Consider the following 15,301-nt stretch of genomic DNA (forward strand, 5'->3'; position numbering starts at 1 on the left):
CTCCTAGGCGGGGGTAACCCATGCCTAGGAAGGATTCAGCCACGAAGACCTTCTTTCAACGCCAGGGAAATAAAAATTTTGGTCGTGTTTATCACCTTGCCTCCTAGGCAGGGGTAATACGCGTCTAGGATTGATGGATCGAGCTCTAACTACGCCAGTTAGATATTATTCATAGGCTTGGAAAGAAAGTTGTTTCCTAGGCGGGGGTAATCCACGCCTAGTATGGAGTTGCACAATCAAATTATTTATGAAAATAGATAAAGAAAAGGGAGGAAATTATTAGAAAAAAGGAATACAAAATTCTCAAAATAGAGAATATTATCTAATGCACGAATGCATAAATTAATGTCTGATGACAAAAAAAATACGAGTAAATTTGTAATTTGATATATAAATTCCTTAAAAATTAAGGAATTTAAAAATAGAATTAATTGGAAATAATAGAAAATAATTTTTAATATTATTTTCTATCCAATTAGTTATATTATGCACAGTTGCACAAAATAAATATGTCCGCTGACACAATAAATTATGACAAGAGTTCATAATTTTATAAAAAAAAGAAAGAAAAAAAGGGAAGGTGATAAAAAAAAGCAAAAAAAAATTGATGAAAAAAAAGAAAAAAAAATTGATGAAGAAAAAGATAAAAAAAAATTACAAAACAACAACAATTGCAACACCAAACATACTGCCTTTCCAGGCGTAAATAAGAAAGCACCTCCTAGGCGGCGGTAACCCACGCCTAGGATGGTGGTGCCCCTCAGCCCATTTTTTAATTATTTTATTAATTAAAAAATGGGTAAATATGAAAATATGATTAAAATTTTTTAAAATATTAGGAAAAAGTATCTGTTGTTATAAAATAATTTCTAAATTTTTAAGAAAAAATACCCGTTGGTATAAAATATTTTCTAAAATATTAGGAAAAAGTATCCGTTGATATAAAATAATTCTTAAAATTTTAAGAAAAAATACCCGTTGGTATAAAATAATTTCTAAAATATTAGGAAAAAGTACCCGTTGATATAAAATATTTCCTAAAATTTTAAGAAAAAATACCCGTTGGTATAAAATAATTTCTAAAATATTAGGAAAAAGTACTCGTTGGTATAAAATAATTCCTAAAATTTTAAGAAAAAATACTCGTTGGTATAATATAATTTCTAAAATATTAGGAAAAAGTACTCGTTGGTATAAAATAATTCCTAAAATTTTAAGAAAAAATATCCGTTGGTATAAAATAATTTCTAAAATATTAGGAAAAAGCACCCGTTGCTATAAAATAATTTTTAAAATTTTAAAAAAAAATACCCGTTGGTATAAAATAATTTATAAAATATTAGGAAAAAGTACTCGTTGGTATAAAATAATTCCTAAAATTTTAAGAAAAAATACTCGTTGGTATAAAATAATTTCTAAAATATTAGGAAAAATACGTGTTGGTATAAAATAATTCCTAAAATTTTAAGAAAAAATACCCGTTGGTATAAAATAATTTCTAAAATATTAGGAAAAAGTACCCTTTGGTATAAAATAATTCCTAAAATTTTAAGAAAAATACCCGTTTGTGTAAAATAATTTCTAAAATATTAGGAAAAAGTACCCGTTGGTATAAAATAATTCCTAAAATTTTAAGAAAAAATACCCGTTGGTATAAAATAATTTCTAAAATTTTAAGAAAAAATACCCGTTGGTATAAAATAATTTCTAAAATATTAGGAAAAAGTAATCGTAGGTATAAAATAATTCCTAAAAATTTTAAGAAAAAATACCCGTTGTTATAAAATAATTTCTAAAATATTAGAAAAAATACCTGTTGGTATAAAATAATTTCTAAAATTTTTTAAAAAAATACCCTTTGGTATAAAATAATTTCTAAAATATTAGGAAAAAGTACTCGTTGGTATAAAATAATTCCTAAAATTTTAAGAAAAAATACCTGTTGGTATAAAATAATTTCGAAAATATTAGGAAAAAGTACTCGTTGGTATAAAAATGATTCCTAAAATTTTAAGAAAAAATATCCGTTGGTATAAAATAATTTCTAAAATATTAGGAAAAATACCTGTTGGTATAAAATAATTCTTAAAATTTTAAGAAAAAATACCCGTAGGTATTAAAAAATCCTAAATATTAGGAAAAATTCAGAAAAATACCGGAGGTAGGAAAAAATTCCTAAAATATTAGGAAAAATTCAGAAAAATACCCGGAGGTAGGAAAAAATTTCTAAAATATTAGGAAAAATCAAGAAAAATACTAGAAGGTGCGGAAAAAAATCCTAAAATATTAGGAAAAATCTAGAAAAATACCCAAGGTAGGGAAAAAATCCTAAAAATTTAGGAAAAGTATTTGTAAGTACATAAAAAATTCCTAAATTATTAGGAAAATTTGCAAAAACTATTTGGAGACACGAAAAAGTCCCGAAAAAATAAGTGAAAATACCAAAAAATTCCTAAAAATAGGTGTAGGTACGAAAACATATATGGAAAATTGTAAAAAAATTCCTAAAAGTATATGCTGAAGCCTCAAGTAAGGCAAATCGTTGTAAATGTGTAGGTCGCTCCACACTTTATGATAAAAACGATAACCTGAAAAGGTATAACTTTAAATTCTGCGAAATCTTTGTAAGGTTTCACAAAAGTTGGGGGCCAAATAATATGGGATTAAAATTAGCCTAGAAATATAATTAATGTCGAATTAATTAGGCCTGATATGGCCTATTTACGAAGCCCAATTAATGAGGCCCAAAGTCCTGGTTATTTATTAATTTCGTAATTAATAAATAGGGAGGATTACCAGCTCATTAAATGAGTCCTAACAATGATATAATTCTATAAAAGATAACCTCAAGGGCACTTACACCAACTAGGAATCTGATTCCTTTATTCTAGGACTTCAAAGTCTATCCAAGGACTGAGAACTTGTTCAACAAGTCTCCTAACTCTAGTCCAATTCAAAAACTCTCAACATCTATATAAAGGGGCTCACCCCATCAATCAGAACTACGTTTTTTGGCTTGATTCTCTGTGAATCGTAAAGGCAGAGTTAAGTCACGAAACACGAGAGCAGCCATTAAAGGCCTTGATCTCTCAAACCGTGGCTATCATTTAAACCCTCACCTCCAAGAATTAGAAAATACTATTAATTCTCCATTTATAGAATAAACCATCTAATAAACAGAGAAATCGGTACACTTTACCTCTGCCTGCACTGCAACTGCACTCTTAGCATGAGGTGGCTGATATGCTGCAGGTTTTTGTACAGCAAGATTAGTGGATGTAGATTTCGTGGATGTTTGGGAAGATTTTGGTCCTTTGGCAGCAAAAGGGAACTATAAGAAATCTACAATTAATCGGAAGATGTGCAACTTTTAGAGAGTCAAAACAGCAGAAATAACCTTGTGTTTTGGCTTCTCCAACTTTTAAGGAATCTATAGACTCCACAAGGTCTGCAATTTCACCAAAACTTTCAAGTGATTCAGGTTTCCAGTCAACCTATAATAATAAATAAGCACACCGTATCAGAATAGGACAACATCAAATCAGGTAAAATCATAAAACTATAATAAAAACACTGACCTGATACAATTTGTCATACATCTTCTTGAAATACATTGATCCATTGTGGTGGAAAATTTTAATTCTATAAAGAGAACATAAACACAAAATTTATCACTTGTGGAAGAAGGGCAACCCCTTCTTCTAACATGTATAGACGACTATCACAGTGCGGAAGAACCGGAGAAGATTAAATGACCTTTACAATAACATGATATTATTTGAATGTGAAGTGACCTTCGATCTACTATACACAATAGCATATCAAGGAGTAACTTTGTAAATCAATGATCTCTTATCTTTGGCAGACAACAAAAAACTAACATGCATTTACAAGGTTGAAAAGCTATAATAAGATTTCTACCAAAACATTAAAACTTCTACGAATCAATCTGGTTATTTAACAGATAGTGATCAATTAAATAAAGTTACAAGCAGCAGAAGTTCACTCTAGACTATTATCATGTACAGAAAATTATGCTTGCAATTTGCAACCTTTCAAAATTGACATTTAAGCCATGCCCTTCTCTAAACAAAACTTACCCGTTGTCAACTTGCAATCTAGGAGCAGTTGTTGCAGTTAGAAAATAGCGTCCATCTGGAGACCATTCACTTGTCACCGACCATTCAGCCTTTGTAGTTCCAAGCTTCTTTTTCTCAACATAGTCCCAGAACACCTGATCAAATAGTCAATACATAGCTTGTTACAAAAGAAAACATGAACACACACAAAGAGAGAGTGACTGAATAAAAATTTTCTGGTGTTCTAATTCATCTTGTCATAGCATACAGTATACGACACCTATGAAAAAGACATTAGCAAATGAGAAGTCAACTAGGCAAAGACTTGATTTTTAAGAGAGGTTTAAAATTAACCTATGCATTATAGTTCTAGGGAACTGAGAAAGAAAGATTAACTAATTACTTTGAGATCTTTAATTGTACCTTCTTTCCCCAACTCTAAACTATTATATTCCATCGTCCTCTAAATAGGGGACACTCACAATCCTAAGAATGCCAACCCCTATAAATCTGTTTACTTCCAAATTTGTCATTCTGAACAAACTGGAATGGTTAACCTAAGACCAACTACAACATCCTACAGCATCATGAACATAAAATCTTGATAATTCCGATCTACGGTATTTAGTAAAAGATGGAGTTAAGATTATGGCATATCCCTCCCAGGACCAACTAGAACATCCTGAAGCATCATGAACATACATTCTTCATAAGAACATGGAGTTGAAGTTATGTTATACCCCTCAACAAATAATTTCAAGATCAATAAAATGGTACTATTCATGAAAACCAAAAGGAATTCCATATGACCTTGCAGACATTTCATCTTTTTTGGGTTAAAGTGGGTTTGAAAAGAGAATGGTTAAATATAAAAAACTTAGCGGGGAAGATTTTAATAAGGGTTGAATTTAGGAGGGCTTGGAGAAGGTTTCTACTTCAACTAATTTAAGTATTTGAAATGAAGTTTCCAACATCCGGCTTGGGGTGTTACAGAGAGTTGAATAGTGTGTGTTCAATTATATCTTCTATCAATAAAATCTTGTAATTTAATCTTACTAAAAATTTTAATCAACAAGCACAAATACACATAATTATATAGGCATAGATAAACAAGGCTACAAAAATATATAAATATATATATTTATGACTGTCAATTTCTACACATGTGTATGTGCGTATAGATGCTTAAACATGTGCCATCATAGGTGACCAGCCAACTGGAAATTTTCAAAGTTGCCTTCATTTTAATGTTTATTTATATATATATGTCTGCGTTTGTGTTTATGTATTTATTGTATAGATGCATGTATATGTGTGCGTAAGAGGTCTTTGTACATATTAGTACAATCCTTATTAAATCCAAAGACTAGTCGAACCAAGTCGGATGAGTAACTTCAAGTAGACTGGTTGACAAGGGGGAAGAGAGAGCACGAGAGAAAGATGGGAGAGGGAGAGGCAAAGACTAGTCGAACCAAGTCACTTGAGTAACGTCAAGAAGACAGCCGACAAGGAAAGGGGTAGAGGAGCACGAGAGGAAAAGAGCGAGCTGGGAGAGGAAGCGGGAGCGGGAGCGGGAGGGGGAGGGGGAGGGGGGGAGAGAGAGAGGGGGAGGGAGGGGGAGAGAGAGAGAGAGATTACACATTTTTAGAACTATCGATTGTTTTGGAAAAAATTATGGGAATTTATAATGTGAGTAACCCTAACCCTTGTTCTTTTAAGTTTCAGGTTGGGTTCCTGGTAAAACTTATGAGAGTCCAAAGTCCAAACCTATAAGTCAATAATTGACTTGACGACTAGTCATCTTCGTAATAACCAAAATAATTACTACAAAAAATGATGTAACTCACTTATGCTAGTTCAGATATATTCAGGAAATCTGGGTTCAAATCTCCTCGAAAAATGAAGGAAAGTCAGTTGGTCAGTCCATATATCGCATAAGATGTCAGCTTTATGGTTGTGTGCAAAGACGCATGGTCTAATCAGATGACATTTTTGGTAAGTAAATTTAACTGGCCCGCTTATAGGGCGGCCATGGTGAGGTTCAACTGGCAGGATTGTCGGAGCCAGTTTCAAAAACTATGCTTTAATGTATTAACCCACCACCCACACTTTAGTATATTTATCATTTTTAAGGGAGAATAAAGTAGAATACTAGTGTAAGCCGAGATTATCCCCTTTCACAAGACAAACAAAGCACATTTCTTCTACAAGCTGGAAACTCGTGATCTACCCGAAATTTTCACTAAATTGAAGCCTAACGCCCACGATATGAGAATTTTACTTAAATGTAGAGGGACGTTTTGTGTCCTTTTTAAGCTAGACTCGGAAGGAGAAAGTTTCAAAACCAATAAGAGATTATATGATGTACCCTATTTAATGCTTGTATAGATCAAAACTAGGAGCATGTCAATTTCATACATTAAAAAAAATTGAAATGATCATATACGTCTGTACAAATTTATTATGTAATACTGATATACTAAAAGCTCATTTATAAAGCATTAACTATTTAAAAAAATAATCAAACTTACCATATCACCAGGTAAATTTCTGAAACCTGCCAAACATAAAACTGTATACATGTATATTAAGGACACGAAGTACTGACAAAGTTTACTAGTAAGCACTACACAATGCGCGTAAGAAAGTAAGTTGGCTTGTGTAAAAAAGGATACACTTCCCTTTCGGGTTCCAACGGATTGTGTTGTATGGGCCTGTCCCAAGTTCTAGTAGCGGATTGCACTTCTTGTCAAACACAATTGATAATGCAGGCATAACTAAAATATGTTAAGGAAAACCTGAACTAGAACAAGCATAGAGTCGATCCTTTACATACACTCAGATAAATATATGCAAATAATGATTGTACACACAAGTAGATAACAATGCAAGAATGCAGATATCAATTAAAATTAAAGTGGAAATTAATCAGTGCACAACTTTTAAAAGAATGCGGAAGATATAGGAAATTATCACCTTTTCAGTTTCACACTTATGCATTTTAGTCTTATAATGCATTACAATATAATATACTATGCAGTATGCACAACACTGCAATGCATGGGTGGTCAGATAGTTAACAGCGTGCAATTATAGGCGCCCAACTTCTAATAACTAAGTGTGAGCACTGGTGAATGCCATATTTCAATTTTATTGATGCAAATTTAGTAACTATTGCATGCAAATACTTTGTAAATTTGAGCTTTGTTGTCCAATAGGCAGGTGAATTGCACAAGGAGTATGTTGCAAAAGTCTCAAATTGCTAAAAGATTACTTGTTTAACCCGATTATAGTAAATTTAGCCTTTAATTATAAAAAATATTATTTAAAATTTTTGTTTTACTATAATCATCACTGAGGGGCCAGAAAGACAGAGAAGGATACACCCATAAACAAAAGAAAATTCCTTTCCCGAAAATGACCAACGAACATCATGCACAGGACCCTCTTTACCTGAAAGCGCCTGGTTAGAAATAGAACTCTAAAGTACTTCCAAAAGAATGTGTTTAATAATCATAAAAGAAAACATACGAAGAGGTACAAGTCCATCATGGGTCCCATCTGTTGTTAAGTAATTCAACTTTGTTTCTCCATAGTAACTCTGATTGGTTTTATCAACATCTGACTGGACTAAAACCAAAAGTCCAGTAGAACCATGATTCCAATTTAATTGCACGCTCGAACACCGGAAGAAACTACGTCTAGCAACCAACAGGTTCGCTCTGTGTATCTTTTCCACATGTAAATATTTGTACACTAGCAGGCATTCCCTATAAAATCATTAAACAAAATATTCAGTCAAATGGAAGACTGACAGTAAAATTATCATCTTCCATATTTAACTTCAAAACTTTTCAAGAGCTTTGAATTCTAAGATATCATCAGTGGATAAATCAACTGCAATTTGAATATAGTTGCCATATCGTCTTAGCGTCAAAGTAAAAGGTGGTCCAAAATTAAAAAGTGGCAACTTCTGCAATTAAACATGAAGCATGATATACCTACATGACTACATATAATCCACATACCATACATATACAGATCAGTCAATATCAATTTATTAGTTTCCCTTATATTATCATGCCCAAAGGTTTAGCTACAAACCTTGAATTCCGGAACAAAAGCTGCTACATGAGACCCTGGTCTCTTAGAAATTTCTACCCCGGAAATTCCAGAAACCCTAATCCTCTTCACAATCCCCTTTGTAAAATCTATGGAATCAAATATTTGGACATCATTGGTGGCCAAACGATATGCCACAGCTTCATCAGAACTAAACCTTATAGAAGGCCTTCATGAACATCAATAAACAATCAAAACATGTGACAAAAGCATGTGGATATATTCATACCCAACTTTCTGGTGTTAGAGGATGAAGATCCACCTTTCTAGAATCTGTTGTAGTTGGACTTGTACTTGAACTTGGGATTCCTCTTAAATCTGACATTGGAGAATCTCTTAACAATCAGGGCCATTGACTCATCTTCCAATTGCTCCAATTCTTCCAAGGAGTAAAAATCATCTCCTGATTGATTTGTAGTAGGAGGGTCAAATTCTGCTACTATCATATTTTCTTCAGCCTTGGAAGACTGTACCATTCTCTCTGACTGTTGAGATTGTTGTTGTTGTTGTGGTTGTTGTTGTTGTTCTTCAGCTACTAGAGCAATTGATGTGTTGACCACTCTTCCTTTCCCGTAGACTTCCTTCTGCTGAATCTGCTCCAACTCATAGGTTTTTAGCACACCATAGAGCCTTTCCAAAGAAATCTCATTCAGATCTCTCGCTTCTCTTATGGCAGTGATTCTATGTTCAAGATGAGTTGGCAGTGTTAAAAGGAACTTTTTGTTGACCTCCCTGATTGAATATTATTTTCCATTTATGTTCAGGTTGTTGATCAATGCATTGTACCTCTCAAACACTTCAGTGATTCCTTCTCCTGGATTGGATTTAAAGTGTTCATACTCAGAGGTTAGGATCTCTAACTTGTTCTCTCGAACTTCCTATGTGCCTTCATTAATCACCTCAATAGTTTCCCAGATGTGTTTGGAATTTTTACAGTTCATCACATATCTGTTCATCAAGGGATCAAGGGAATCAACTAAAATTAATTGAAGGCTGGCATCCAAAGAGGCTTCTTCTTTTTCAGCAGGAGAAAAATCCTCAGGATCTTTTACATAGGTTCTAGCTTTGGTAATTACAACATCATCTTCTATAACCTTTGGTTCAATAACCATCGGAATTTTTGGACCCTTCTTTAACACGTCCAGATATTTGGGATTTGCAACTTGTAAAAACAAGAGCATCTTCTTCTTCCACATAATATAATTTTCTTTATCGGTCAGTGGAATTTTAACGGTTCCAACTTTTTGTGTAGTCATTATGAATTTTTGAGTAAATAAAAATTCAAGGAGTGGAAGAATCACAAAAGTCTAGGATCTTGATTTGTTCGTTAATCAGAAGGCTCTGATACCAATTGTTAGGTCCCAATATGTTTGTACAAGGGGGGGTTGAATACAAACTATACTGTTTAATCGAATAAAATGCGGAATAAAAAAGTGAAATAAAATTCAAGTTAAATAAAACTATTATTAAACTTGAAAGGTGTTACAACAACGGTATCGTTTACAAGGGATTAATCTCAAATAAATTATTCCAAATCTAGAATAAATTCGACATGAACTTTTTCTATTTTTGAAATAAAAAGATCAAATGCTTAAAACAATTTGAGATTAAGTTCTTGGGATTTTGATCCGCTAGATAGTTACACAACAACAAGATAATGATTTCTAGTGGTTTGAATTTAACATTAATGACTAGAAATTAATAGGCTCTGAATGCAGTTGAGAGAGATGAAATGCTTCTGATATTTTCTTTCTTCAGTTTGTTGTTTAGTTATCCATTGGCTTCTGTCTGAGATTTTTCTTTTATATTCATTCAACAGAAATTAACTGAGTTGGCAAGACAATCCGTTTGAGCTAGCAAGACAATCCCAACAGCTGGTAGAACTATCGGTATGACAAAAGAATGAACTAGCAAGACAATCCCAACAGCTGGTAGAACTTCCAGTAAGACAATTAAATGAACTGGCATGACTTTCGGTATGATTATTGATTGTCATACCGATTGTCATACTAATACAAAAAGATTGTCTTGCTGAATTAATTTTTAATTTAAATTCAAAATCAATTTTGAAAATGCATAATATTAATTCAGAATTAATTAATCAATTAATCCAATTAATCAATAAATTAATCTTTGCAGATATAATTTATTTTCTTAATTAAATTATACGACTTAATTAATTAATAGAGAATTAATACTACTCTTGAATAGCAACCATTCTTCTGAAAATCTTCTGATAATTATGAATCAATTCCACACTTCAATGTTGACACTCGATGTACTGTCTGGTTCATGAGTGACTAACTTCCGTGACGTTTCTTCATGTCTTGACTTTAATAACTTGATTTTCTTCAGATTAAATTCCTGTAAATATTTGATACCCTGACGAGATCTCTGTCACTTGATTAAATCCACAATCTTGATTTATATCACTGAGGCTTGATCAATTTCTTGAGTTTCTTCCAGTGAATTAAGTCCTCAAGTCTGTAGATGAACAATGTTACTTAATCCTTTGACATATGTTACTTAGTGAGATCTCTTTGACGATAGAACCACTATTTACTTGTTACATCCTTATTTTAGTTGAGTTAAATCCTCGAATAAACAAATAGGCTATGACATATGCCTTTCAATATTCTTCTGAAACAATTGCTAAACAGCATCCCCTGACCCAACATTCCACAAAGTAACATTTTTCTCCTGCGAAGACGCGGGTTTCTAGAAAGTCTGAAGCTAAATCCCACACGGAGACAATGTAGCAGCAAGTGTATGCACCAGATCAAAATTCCTAATTTCTTGAAAGCTTGTAGTATCATAAATACATATACCAAAATCAGACTTAATCACCATAAGTCTAATCCCATTTTCGCAAAAACTTGCACTGCTACAAGCAATTTTGATACTTGGTATTGAATTGTTGAAAGGTGGGCCATTCCAGATAGTTAAACCACCTGGTTCCCTAACTATACATACAAAAATAGATACCAATGAGATTGATGACAAAAGATTAATGATTATAGAGACAAACCCAGTTCAGATTCTTGATTATTACCTGAAAGTTCCAACTGAGGTGATGAATCTGCCATGAATGTGAGGAGGGGTTGTCTTCAATTGAGGTTGTAATTTCGAACAAGATCTCAATATGTACCAAACACACTCTGGCCAACCTATAATTTTTATTATTTTTATATATTATGTATTTTATATACTACACTATTTTTCCTTCACGAAGTCATAATAATTTACTCTTGCAAGTTTTAACTAGATACATTAAGATTTTATTATCTAAATTTTCGTGGATATTACTACATGACCTTCGCTTAAAATTTTATGAATGGAAGACATGCCCTTACAATGATTACTGTATTTTGAATATAACTATAACTCGTGCAATGCTAGGACATACTCTAAATTGTGCTAATTGAAAATATTTTCGCTGTAATTATTGACAGTATATTTATGTTGTCACCTAATAGATGAATAATTTATATATTTATGCATATGAGCACGGGTGATTGAGGTATATTTGTATTTGTGCAATCGCAATAAGTAATAAATCATGTTAGTATACATTGTTTGCCACTTCATAGTTAAATGGTATTTGTAATATGTTAATGCTTCGAAAGTAAAATAAATATCAGTGATCATGTTTCTCATATGTATATCAATCAATCAAAATATAAAACAATTATAAATTTATTTTAAAGTTATTTAATGTGTTTATGTGTTAGAAATCGAGTCATAGTATACAGGCAATTAACGTCAATACTATATGTTTACTTTATAGATTAGTAAACACAAGTTTACACAACATGCAATAGAATGTACTAAACCCTACTTTAAGTTATCTCTAAAGCTTTCCATTTATGGCTTAGTGTATCTTGCAAATTCTGTGAATATGTGACTTTCATTTGTCAATTAATCTTGACCTTTGATCTTGTACTCTTCAGACTGCTTTTGTAGACTTTTCAATAGAACTAATTATATCGTTTGTTGGTTGATAATCTTGAATATATAACTTTTCTACATTTTGTACTTGATCTTCATATCGAGATCTTCAGTTTGATCTATAGAGAACTGATATCTCGATAAGTATAATGACTTATCGATATCTATTAGTTCTCTATAAGTGTTCTGACTTGTCGAGGTTTCTGAGTTCTCTATAGGTGAACTTTGGCACGTCGAGGTAACCAGATTTCTGCATACGGAAATGACTTGTCGATATCTCTGAGATCTCTAAAAGCATATTGATTTATCGATATCTCTGAGATCTCTAATGAGAAACTTTGACTTGTCGATATCTCCAATCTTCATATCTCGATTTTGACTTGTCGATATATTTGAGTTCTCTAATGCAGAATTGACTTGTCGATATCTCATAGATCTCTATATACATTTTGACTTGTATATCTCTGAGATCTCTAATGATAATTTGACTTGTTGATATCTCCAATCTCCATGTCTCCATTTGGCTTGTCGATATGACGATATCTCTGAGACTTCTCTATAAGTTGTTTTGGACTTCTCGATAAATCATTCTGGAGTTCTCGAATGACTTCTCCATATGACTTAATATGTGACTTGTAAATATCTTGACTTAGAATATTTTTCCTAAAATAGATTTATTCAACTCCAAACTTTTTCACAATTTCTCTGAGGCATGATCTTTTTCCAGAGTTTATTATTAGTCTCGAGACTGTTTACAGAAAAATACATCAGTCTAATCTTTGACATTTTTACAGACTCGAGAAATACAATACAAAATACAAATTTAGATTATCATACAACTAATTCTTAGGGCTGTCAATTTGACTTAGTCTTATTATAATATAGGCATATCTTGCACATCAAATAATACTTTAATTATATATCAAACATTTTAATAATCGTGAAAATACTAATAAATACATAAAATAGTAATAATCGTATGAACATAATATTTTTGAACAAAAAATGTAAATTTTAAATAAGACTAAATAACATTTTAAAATATTTTTTAATTAAAATATTAATTTATTCAGTTAAAATATAATATAATAAAATGAATAATGTATAATGTATAAAGGTTTGTTGTTTTAACCGGTCGAGAAATGTGCTGAGTTGGTTAAATTTAACAGGGATGGTTAAATATCATGTATTCATGTGCAAAAGTAAAATCAACTGATATTACTTGTTTACACAATATCGATGCAAACCGAAAAATATGAATATATTTGTAACTTATGATGATTCATCCACAACTATGATAAAAATAGCCCGCAAGAATTTACTCAGTTGGTTAAAGAGGGGATAATTATCCTTTTGGTCACAGGTTCGAATCCCACGGGAGGAGAATTTATGATTATGCCTCCTGAGCCACAGTTTGTCGCTTAAATATGGTTTACCTTGGTTCACGTGGTTTGCAGGCTATTGCGTGAGCCCGTAGGGTTTACCCAGTGCGCACCTAAAGGGTAGCGGCTGCGGGTTAGCTAAGCTTAAAAAAAACTATGATAAAAATATTGATCGAAAGCTAAGATCGTCTCGCCTACTAATCTTTATTAATCTTGAAATGATAATAGAAAATGATATAATAATGCTAAGAAATGTTCACATTTATTCTATATAAATAAACTAAGTAATTGCAATATATAATTTAATAGGTGTAATTAATTATCATAACTATGCTATTAAATGATAGAAAATTATTTTAATTTAAAATTCAGAAAATTAAGAATTCAAGAAAAATAGTTTAAAATAATTTTGTACGTAACATGGGTAAGATGGTAGTTTAAACAATTTTTAAATTATTAACCACTAGCATAAATCACATGCGATGCATGAGTTCCCGTTAATATTTTAAATTTTTTATTTATCCCGTTATATTATATTTTTAAAATATTTATATAAATATATAATAATTATAAATTTATAATAAAAATAATAAAATAACCCGTGGTCGTAATTTAGTAGAATAAGTAGAATATTTCTAGTAGTTTAACAATATCGTAGTTTAGCAAATATATAATACTATTTATATATCTTTTAATAATATGATAAATTGAATTCGTAGTTTAGTAGGATAAGTAGATTATGTTTAGTAGTTTAATAATATAGTAGTTTATTGGATATATAACACTATTTATTTATTTTTGTAATAATCAAAATTAAGGAATAACCGTTAAACCAAATTATACCACATTCCGGTTATTATAGTATACTAGCATAAATCCCGTGCGATGCACGGGTTCCCATTAATATTTTAAATTTTTATTTATCCAGTTATATTATATTTTTTAAATATTTATATAAATATATAATGATTATAAATTTATAATAAAAATAATAGAATAACATGTGGTCGTAATTTAGTAGAAATAGTTTAGCAGATATATGACACTATTATTTATATCTTTTAATAATAGGATAAGTTGTATTCGTAGTTTAGTAGGATAAGTATACTATATTTAGTAATAGTTTAATAATTTAGTAGTTTATTAGATATATAACACTATTTATCTATTTTTGTAATAATCAAAATTAGGGAATTATCGTTGAACCAAATTATCTCTATTCCGGCTATTATATTATAACACTATAATATAATAGCCGGAATATAATTCCCTAATTTTGATTATTACAAAAATAGATAAATAGTGTTATATATCTAATAAACTACTAAATTATTAAACTACTACTAAATATAGTATACTTATACTACTAAACTACGAATACAACTTATCATATTATTAAAAGATATAAATAATAGTGTTACATATATGTTAAACTACTAGAAATAGTCTATTTATTTTACTAAATTACGACCACATGTTATTCTATTATTTTTATTATAAATTTATAATTATTATATATATTTATATAAATATTTTAAAAATATAATATAACTTGATAAATAAAAATTTAAAATATTAATGGAAATCCGTGCATCGCCCGGGATAGATATAGATATATAGATACAGATATAGATAGAGATGGACTGTCAAAGAAATTAAAATAAACAAAAATCATTAAGTGCCGTGCATATAAAATACCTGGATTAAGTTTGCAATCCTCTGCATATGTTAACACACTCGTACTTTACACCCCCACATCCTCCACAACTC

The 15,301-nt window shown here is 30.9% G+C and overlaps 1 pseudogene; it reads right to left on the minus strand.

The window, feature by feature from the left end:
* Positions 1–3,169: 3,169 nt before the first annotated feature.
* Positions 3,170–11,287, minus strand: LOC141696058 (eukaryotic translation initiation factor 2A-like; annotated as a pseudogene).
* Between the last annotated feature and the right edge of the window lie 4,014 nt (positions 11,288–15,301).

Source organism: Apium graveolens, chromosome 11 (genome assembly GCF_009905375.1).
Source record: "Apium graveolens cultivar Ventura chromosome 11, ASM990537v1, whole genome shotgun sequence".
Taxonomy (NCBI): Eukaryota; Viridiplantae; Streptophyta; class Magnoliopsida; order Apiales; family Apiaceae; genus Apium; species Apium graveolens.